Raw genomic sequence first — 8800 nt, forward strand, 5'->3', positions numbered from 1 at the left:
CTATCTATATACTTGAAGAAGGACTTTTTGTTATCCTTAATCCCAGAAGCTAATCTAAGCTCCAGTGCTGCTTTAGCCTCCCTTACCAAATCCGTTTAAGCTCAGGTCAGGGAGGTGTACTCCTCCTTTGTCCCTGCCCCCTGCTTCCACCGCCAGTATGCTTTTTTCTTTGCCCTCAGGCCAGCCTGGATATCCACGCTCAGCCATGAAGGTTTCTTGGACCTTTTCCCGCCTTCCTGTGCAGTGGAATTGCATCCTGCTGTGCCCCAAGGATAGCCTCCTTGAGGAATGGCCACCTTTCCTAGACCCCCATACTAGCTACACCCTGGGCTCCGAGTGCCTCCCTGACTACTGCCCTGAGCACATCAAAGTTGGCTTTCCTAAAGTCAAGCATTTGCGCTGTGCTAATTACCCTCCGCACCTTTCTCTGAATAGCAAACTGGATCATTTCATGATCACTGTCCCCTAGCCTCCCTTGTAATGTGCAGAGATGCTGAGGAGTGGCAGTTCCTCCTGCCTTAACCAGGGGTTGGGCATGCTCCCCATGTCTGCCCATAAGGTCCCAGCTACCTTAGGAGGGGCACATACTACATATAGAACACACAGCTAGCACCCATCTCTCAGCCCTCTGAAAGAATTTGTAGCACAAGTCAAGGTTTTTCTTTGTGCAGGTTCCTCTTCCATCACTGTCTGTTCTGTGCCTACATGAAGGCAGGGGCCTGGGGACCACATAGTGTAGGATCATGGGGCTGAGCGGTGAAATCAGGTGACATGTGCAGCCTTCATTCTGACACATCCTAGTGTCTGAGTGCTCAACTTCCCCACCTTGTTGGTGACTGATGTTGGCTTTTATGGAATCCCATATGCTTTTAAAAGGAAAAACTGAACAGTTAAGTTCTGTTACATGCTGTTGCTGTGACCCTCCCAATGGTCATCAGCAGGGTCTGAATCCTGGACCTTCAAAGTTGCAGCACCAGCCAGAGGTATAACAACACAGCCAGGCACCTGGGGCAACTGTGACACATAGGGGCAGCTGCCTCACTGGTGCTGGTGGCTGCCCCTGTTAATCTGCCCTAGTTATGCTGCTGACACAGACCTCTGCCCCCAGAGCTAGAGTGACTGGGGGCAGTAAAGACCTATTATTTTCTTTGTTGGGCAGCTGTTGTGGAGGGATGCAAGGCAGGCTTTGCTGTTTGCTGTCCAGCAGTGAAATGCCAAAACTCAGGGCTTGAGAAGTCGATCACTTAGAGCAGTGCCTCCAGCCCCAGAACATGGGCTCTGCCTTTGCATGATGCACATTTGCACTGCATCCCCTCAAAGTCCTCTCTGAAGGCAAGGACACAGGGGTAAGTCTGTTTCACAGACCCCTTGGCCAAAGTGGGTGTGAGCACACAGCTCAAGATAAAAAGAGATGTGACAGACAATGATGTAATAGATCCTGCTCTTGATAAAAGCACCATGGGATGGGCTGCCAAGTAACTGATGCCTAGTACCAGGAGGCAGAGCACTGCAGATTGCACCATCCAGGATCAGCTGCCTGAATGAGAACATAGCTGAATGGCCAGCCAGCTTCTTCTGCAAGGCACTGTAGTTGTATGCTGAGGGCTGCCCTGTCTCCCTCCTGTACAAGTAGGATGCCATTAAAGACAGTGATGAAGTTCATGCACCAGGGAGAATTAGAGTTGTCCTATGCTTCAAAGAAATGTTTGAGAGGAGAGTAGCTAGTAGGATATTAGTACCTACCTGGGGAGGAGATTTCTGATATCAGACAAGGGCACAACAGTCCAGTGCCCAGTAAAATCCAGTTTGAAAGCAGGTTGTGATTTGTTAAGGGTTAGGGCAGTGATCTATCTGCCCAGCTTGCCTAGGGGCACAGAGGGACTCCATTGCTGGAAGTCTGCACACTCAGATGGAGTTGGGTTATATCTCCTAGGAAGCAGTTGTGGGGTCAGTGCAGGAATGCCTGGATGGGGTTCATGGGTATGTGGTATATGGGAATCAGACTGTTTATCAGAATGCTCCCTGAAAACCCAGGAATCCATGAAAACCTTGTGCTAAGCATAGTCCCAATCATGTGAAAGGGAACATGCCCTCAGCAGGTCTTCAGCTAGTCCACATAGCTGGATTTATGCAACAGCTATCACAAAGCTAATGCACCTGACAGGCAGATGGGTTGAGCTGACCATTGTGGATTGTGTGAACTTCCTGATACTAACACTGCCCACTGCCCTAGGCCCTCTCTCTCAAACAGCTTTGCATTTGTCTTGGGAAAAGCCCGGAGTTCCAGCAGCTTTCCTTCGTCCTAGAGGTTGTCTATACTGTGCACTGTGGTGCAGAGTAAAGATACCTACACCAGCCTAGTCTGGGTACAGTAGCTTCACAGCAGAGTGAAGGAGCTTGTACAGAGTGTGCTATGGCTAGCCTGTCTCCTACACCCCAGCTAGCTTGCCTAGAACTTGCTTAGGTATCACAATGCTGTATTTGCACATTCAGCATCTGTTTAAGTACAGGTTTCCCTCACGAACCGTGGGAGTTAGGTTCCTGAAAGTTCCCATGGTTGACAAAACTGTGGTTGGTAAGACAAAAGGCTTGTGGGAAAAATGGGGTTAGGGACTTGAATATGAATAATAAAGGGATGTACAGTGCGTGAACGCCGCATGCCCCGGAGGCTGGGGGAGGCACGGCAACTGCCTACAGGTGGCGGTGGCAGTGCGCGCAGCGGGGGGGTGGCAGCAGTGAGCAGGGAGCTCCCACAGGCAGCCACGGTGATGTCAGCAGCGGAGGGGGAGCACCAGCCAGCAGTCGGTGACCACCCACAGACATGGCCAGTAGCATCAGTGGCGGCCAGCAGCAATTAGGGACCACCTGCAGATGCTGCCAGAGGTGTCAGTGGAGGGGGGTGGCGAGCAGCAACTGCCCACAGGTGCCGCCAGCACCACTGGTAGCGCTTTTCACAGAGGGCCAATCTGCCAATCTTAGGGAGTCCATGTGCACCCATGTGCACCCCCTATGCCTCGCCAATGATACAGTGTATAAAAATAATTTTTATTTACCTTTAATGAGTTAAAAGAAGTGTCATTGTTGAGTAGTGGGTCTTTTAAAGAAACTTTAGCACTTCCCAGTGGATCATTCATAACACTAGCCCTAATAGTAGCCTCACTTTTCTTAATGATTCTCACAGTGGATTTCTTCACACCAAAATGCCTCCCTGCATTTGCCACACTCTCTCCATGTGCTAGACGATCCTACAACTCTAATTTTGTTTCCAAGGACATCACTTTCCTTGCCCTCTTCACAAATTGCTCACGTTCACCACTCAGGCACTTAGAGGCCATGATTAAGGGCAAAATGCAAAAATCACAAAGAAAGTGGAAAAAAAAATGCAGAGCACCTGCGACTGGATGTTAACGGTGTGAAGCACAATGTGAGACTGAGGGTGCATGAGGAGATGGGAGTGCCACAGGTGGCTAGCAAGAGCACGGATTATTTGAAATGGGAGGTGGTGGGCTGATGCGCAGCCATGAAAAGCCATGGTTGCTCAAAACTGTGGTAGCCAAAATGGTATATAGAATATTAAGCGCGGATGCTCCAAACCGCAGTTGGCAAGGGAAGCTTGTAACATCAAACAAGACACAGAAGTGACCTGCACTGGGCAAAAAGCAGGATAAAAATTTTAGCTTTGTCCAAGTAAAATCTTCCAGCAGACTGATGCATCATTATGAGGATATTTTGTGCCTGTTTTTGTGTTCAGCATCTTTACAAAGAGATGTGAAATGGGGGGAGGGTGGGACACAGGCCTACTGTAATACAAATTGAAGAACTCCTACCTAAGCATTGCAAGGACTGAAGGGTTAGGCTACTAGTCACCCTGCACAGGGACAGAAAAGAAGCTAAGTCCTCCCTTCTCTTCCTCTGTGGCGAACCTGTCATAGCGGTAAGTGGGCACCATGTGTCCAGTCTCCTGTGCCCCAAGAGCAGGCCTGCCTGCCTTTTCAACTTTCTATGAAAGAGGCTCTGGAGGAGCACAGCATTATTAGTTATTATTGTTTATTTAATAACCATGAACTCAGGCCCAGCTCCTGCCCCTCCTCCACACTGCATGGGCATGGAAATGAGGTCAAATCAGCTTCACATACATCTCAGGGCAGACTGATCTCTAACAGCTGAGCTTTGCATGGGGGCCGTCCACCCATACAGGGGCAGGGTGAAACCAGAAGGCCAGGACATCACGTCTGCAGAGGTGCACACCCTGCCAACTCCATGAAAGAGGGCACTGGATTGAGAGCCCTGTGGCTCAGGAGCCACTCCAGAGCAGTCCTGCAGAAGTGCTGCAGCTGGACAGGGAGGAAGACTTTCATTCCTTCCCCTTGTGGGGACCCACTGGAGGATTTGGCACCACTTGTAAGGCATTTGGCATGAACTGTGTGACCATTTGGCCTGGACGGCTCCCTGCCCAACACCTCGTTTAGATTTTGCAGCATGATTACAGCACCAGTTGTTTTCTTAGATACATTTTTCCTTTGACCAAGGCAGCATCTTGAATGAATGAACCAGAGTTTCCAGGCCGGAATCAATAACTCACTGGACTGATGCCCACCACCCTTCCTCAGGAGTTTCAGCTACTAGTGAGTTTGCCTGTGGCAGTGACAAGCTTGCAGCTGCTTACTGCTGTGTGATTATAAAACTCTTTTGAAGTTAGGGTATTTTCACTTGTTCAAAAATTTCCTGGAGACTTACAAAAAAACCTGTTTGCTGCTATGTTTTACCTGTTTACACAGAAAAATGAGCAGGAACAGTTTCCTACTTATTCTCTGCCCCAAAGACAACAATAGGGGTATCTACATGTACATTTTAAAGCAGGATTAGCTTAAAATTGCCATTTTTAAGGTGTATTAAGAGTGTGTCCACACATGTGCCTTTTATGCGCCTTAAAAATGGCAGTTTTAGGCTAGTCCTGCCTAAATTTGATACTTGCAAAAAGCAAGTATCGAATTTAAGTGCAAATAGCTAAGTTGTATTAGCCCACATGTAGACACTCAATGCAAATTAACGCATCTGCTCATAGGCTAATGTGACTTAGCTATTCATGCCTAAATTTAATGTGCCTTAATGTACATTAGCGCATGCACATGTAGATGTGTGCCTAAATTGCCTCAATATGCATTAAGTTTAGGTGTGCATAAATACACCTGTAATCATGTCCAGTATCTCAGTAGATGGGGCAAGAAGAACGCCAAGCAAACATGACCACAGTCTATGAGGCCCAAGCCTACAAACACAACATCCATCTCCAGGAGTCTACAGAACCTGGGTAAAAGGTCAGCTTTCTGGCAGCATGGCATAGTCCTCACTGTACTGCTGGTTTCCTGGGAAGACCAGGTGCAAGGTAGCCTCTTCCTAAAGCAGGGTTTAGGGGGGCTCATACCAGCCCTCTTCCAGGAGCTCTGCCCTCATAGGGGGAACAGATGCTCAGTCTCTGAACCTCTGCTCCTCTGTCTCCCTGTTTCCACCAGTTCTGCCCAGGTCGCTCTCCTCAACCCCTTATCTTTATTGTGGACTTAATCTTGCTTGCATTAGGCCCTCCAGCCAGACTGACCCACCTCCCCTGGGTATGACACCACAGCATGGCTATCCAGGCTGGGATGTTCCATTCCCTTTTCACTCTGTTCCTCGGAGAACAAGCTCCCTGCCTTGTCCTTCAAAGGGACCAGTTTCTGCTCCTTTCCCAGCTCCTCTTTGCTCTGTGGTCTCCGCAGACTGGAAGAAGGGCAGCCCCTTGCCTACTTCTGCATAGCCTGAGCTACTTTCTCTTTCAGCTGAAGCTTGTACCCAGATGCTCCTTCTAACTGATACATGGGCAGGCCGGGCTCTTCTGGGCATGCACCACCGGACCTCTGGCTAGCCCCCTTTACAGGGATCTCCCCTTCCTTGTACATGTGCATAAGTGACTGGTGCCTCCTGAATCTGGGGGGGCACCCACAGAAGCCACCAACAGTGGCGGCCCTGTCAGAGGGGGCACCAGCCCTACCAACAGCATCAGTGTTGGCCATCGGGGGGGAACCAGTTTCATCGGGGGGGCGTGTTCACCCCCGTGCACCTCCATGCACCCCCTACCAGTCGCCTATGTATGCTACACAAGGTCTTCTTAATTTCAGAAGACAGGATTGTGCAAATTGCATCCGCTCAGGAAGAAATCACTGGTGCAGGGCCTGAATATTTCCTTTGTGTAATAGGTTAGCTTACATCAGTGGTTCTCAGCTGGGGCACTGCACCACCCTGGGATGCCTCAAGAACCTCCAGAGATGTTGCAATGCTGGCACTACAGTTGCAGGGTGAAATTGCCCTCTGCACCTCTGTTTTCAGGAGACCTTGGTGCCAAATGGAGAAGCGATTGCAACAGAAAGGCTCACCAGCTTGCATAAAGCAGTGAAGCACAACATTTCTGCTGCAGCTCTTCCTGGTTCAGCTCTGATATGCCCCTTGGGAACAGAGGCATGTGGGTCAGTTCCACCTGTTGGAGCAGCATTTATCTCCTGGCTGCTACTGCTCCCAGGTAGAACTCAGGAGACATGTTGGAGAGGAACTGGGAGGAGCTGGAGCAGAAACGGCGTGTCTGCCCACAGAATGTGATGCAGGCAGCCACGGCTTTCTTGTGCAGCCACTTCTCAGTTCGGCTCCAGTGTGCTTCCTATTTCTAGGAGACACAGAGCCAGAGTGCTGGCTCTGGAGGAGGCATGCGGCATGGTGGGGTGAAATTAATACAATTATAATGTTTAATCAATCACTAACATATAGCAATTACAAGTTTATATCATAATGTGCATACTATATTTAAATTTATTTTTTAAAATGGAGTGCTCCTAAATTTTGAGAAGTTTTGGGTGGTGACTTGAGTCTGAAAAGGTTAAGAACTACTGGCTTCTACTGTGTGCACCAGTTTACACTATGTGCACCTGAATGAAGACGGTCCTAGATGGCATGCAGGCAATCTCTTCTTTCAAGAATCTAGGATCATGCACAAGTTCCTTGTTCCCAGAAAACAGTTCTGCCCTAAGAATTTACTCTAAATAGAAACGTTTTTATAAGAGACCCATGCTTTGCTGCTTGTGACACCTTCTCCTAAGAATTTTTGTTACCAAACCAACAAGACAACTCTCACAATCTTCGGATTGATCCAGGCCCTTCCCCCAACACTTCTGCTGTGTGTTCTTGGGTACAGACCAGATCTCATTCCCAAGAAGATTCCTCTCTGGGACAAAATCTCAGTCTAAACCAGTAACCTGACCTGATCTTACAGCTAATTCAGAGGAAGGCCCTGCCAGCTTTCTGAGGTTCCCCCCAAAGTGCAGAATAACTAAAATAAGGTCTGCTGCCCCTGTGGAAACAGAATGCTGGTAGTTGTTAGCTGCCCTGAAATCACTCTTAGCACAAGACAAGCTCTTGTGATATACACAGCAGAGATAAGATCTATTATATAGGACAGCTTCAGCAATCCCTCACACTCAAGGATGATTGTCTTCCATGATTGTCTTATCTGTGGGTCCAAAGATGGCTGACAAGGCCTACCCGGGATCAACAGACTCTGCTGCAACTTGGACATGTGTTTGCATGTGGGGTGGGTGGCTCCGGATTCTTGATTCAGTTCACAACACGCTGTTTCTGCTGCTTCCGCTTTTCCATCTCCTGTTGTTGTCGTAAGGTTTCAAAGTATTGAAATCCTTGCAGCAGACTCTTTCTCCATTTGTAGAGGTCCTGAGCCTTCCATGAATTGATAGTCTTACATGAACTGATGTTGCATTTTTTCAAGTTGGCCTTGAAGACATCCCTGAAGCACTTTCTCTGCCCTCCTCTTGAGCATATGCCGTGACTCAGAGAATAAAACTTGCTTTGGGAGTCTGGAGTCAGGCATCCAGATGACATGGCTGGCTCAGCAACATTGATGCTGGATGATCATCATCTCAATGCTCATAGTGTTTCCTTGCAAGAGGATGCTAACATTGGTGCATCTGGCTTCCCAATGAAACATGCAAAAGCAAAACAGAAAAATCTCACTCCACTCTCTAACTTGAGCCAGCTTCTCAGGGAGATCTGCCAGTGTTTCAAGGTTTCAGTTCCCCCCAAACCCCTGCACCAATCTTCCTGAAACCTGGCAGGCTTTGTGGCCTCAGTAAGAAGTACCAGCTCTGCAGTTTTCACCCCCCTGTGGTGTGACACGCAGCTATGACATGAGTTTGGCTTTCAAGAATTTGGGGTACAGTACCCCCCAAATCCCTGCGCCAATCTTCTTCAAGCTTGGCAGATTTCATGCTCTCAGCAGAGGCTACCATCCCTGCAAGTTTCATCCAAGGTGGACAAGAAACAACACAGTTATAGATATTTCATTGATTCCCCATTATACCCTATGGCCAGATCTCCGAGGCAGCTTCAGAGCCACTTCAGCTGGATCGAGGCGGAAACCTGGTCTTGAGAATGGCCTGGCGGGCTGCATTTGGCCTCCGGGCTGTGTTTTGCCCACCCCTGAGATACAGGCTCCAGAATGTTGCCCCTTCCAGCCCAGATTGGCCCACACTGCCCCTGCTGGTCCCCACCGCCCAGATTTGGCTCCTGATGGCATGGATCAGGTCCACACTGCCCCCACCAGCCCAAATCATGCTTGTACTGCCCCTGCTGGCCCCGGCCAACCCAGATTGGGCCCCCACTGGCCCAGATTGGACCCCTGCTGCCCCCACCAAGACAGCTTCCCAGCAACTCCCCATGTGCCCCCAGATCAAGTCCGTGTTTCCCCTACTATGCCCCACAG

At 49.2% G+C, this 8800-nt stretch overlaps 1 protein-coding gene and 1 long non-coding RNA gene across 2 annotated transcripts in view; one reads left to right on the forward strand and one right to left on the reverse strand.

Annotated features, from left to right (window-relative positions):
* FBLN7 (fibulin 7) overlaps positions 1-8800 on the forward strand; it is a 57515-nt gene that overhangs the window by 2921 nt on the left and 45794 nt on the right. The window lies entirely within an intron of this gene.
* Positions 8364-8800, reverse strand: part of LOC109296630 — a 16008-nt gene continuing 15571 nt past the window's right edge. Inside the window, exon 3 of the long non-coding RNA XR_002097006.1 lies at positions 8364-8462. This is a non-coding gene — a long non-coding RNA (uncharacterized LOC109296630). The remainder of the gene's footprint in view (positions 8463-8800) is intronic.

The sequence above is a fragment of the Gavialis gangeticus genome, unplaced genomic scaffold (genome assembly GCF_001723915.1).
Source record: "Gavialis gangeticus isolate Ggan-Ray unplaced genomic scaffold, GavGan_comp1, whole genome shotgun sequence".
NCBI lineage: Eukaryota > Metazoa > Chordata > Crocodylia > Gavialidae > Gavialis > Gavialis gangeticus.